The sequence below is a fragment of the Pygoscelis adeliae genome, unplaced genomic scaffold, assembly GCF_000699105.1.
Source record: "Pygoscelis adeliae isolate BGI_AS28 unplaced genomic scaffold, ASM69910v1 Scaffold681, whole genome shotgun sequence".
Taxonomy (NCBI): Eukaryota; Metazoa; Chordata; class Aves; order Sphenisciformes; family Spheniscidae; genus Pygoscelis; species Pygoscelis adeliae.
The window spans coordinates 94,152-94,759 of record NW_008824015.1 but is presented as its reverse complement, the minus strand read 5'-3'; positions in this window follow the sequence as shown (position 1 = coordinate 94,759).

Here is a 608-nt window from a genome sequence, read left to right as displayed (position 1 = left end):
CGCTGGGTGCTCCCACGGGACACCGGTGTCCCCCCGGCTGGCAGCGAGTCAGCCCCCCGGGAGCTTCGGGGTTCGCTGTGTTGGAGCAGGGTCCCTGCACCCCTGGTGCCGTCCCTGCTGCCCCAGCCCCTTCTCCCTCGTGGGGGTGACACCAGGGGTGCCCGTGGGGCAGACCCAGACCTGCAGCCCACCCCGGGACGTTTTTAAGGCCGGGCAGTGTGGGGGGACCCCGGTGTGGGTAACGTAGGGTGCTGTTTGGGGTTTGGGCGTAGTATTTCGATGAGGGGCTGCCCGGACAGCCAGAGAGGGTCATACTCTGCCCGGTGTCCTCCAGCAGCCTTCTGTGAGCTTGGGGGGAAAGAAACCAACCTGGGGACTCCGAAAAATGCTTTGGGGGTTGCCCCGGGGGCGTCTCCTCTCCCCCTCGGCCGCCCTTCGAACAGCTCTGGCTCATCGGGGTGGCCGCTGTGCTCCAGGGTAAAAACGAGTCGACCCGTTTGTGGCTGTTTCTGCTAATAACCAATTCTCCTTCCCGCCCCAGCACTTTCCGCCCTCCCCTTGCCCACAGTGGGGGGCCGAGGGTGCCCCTCTCTGCGGAGCTGAGCCCG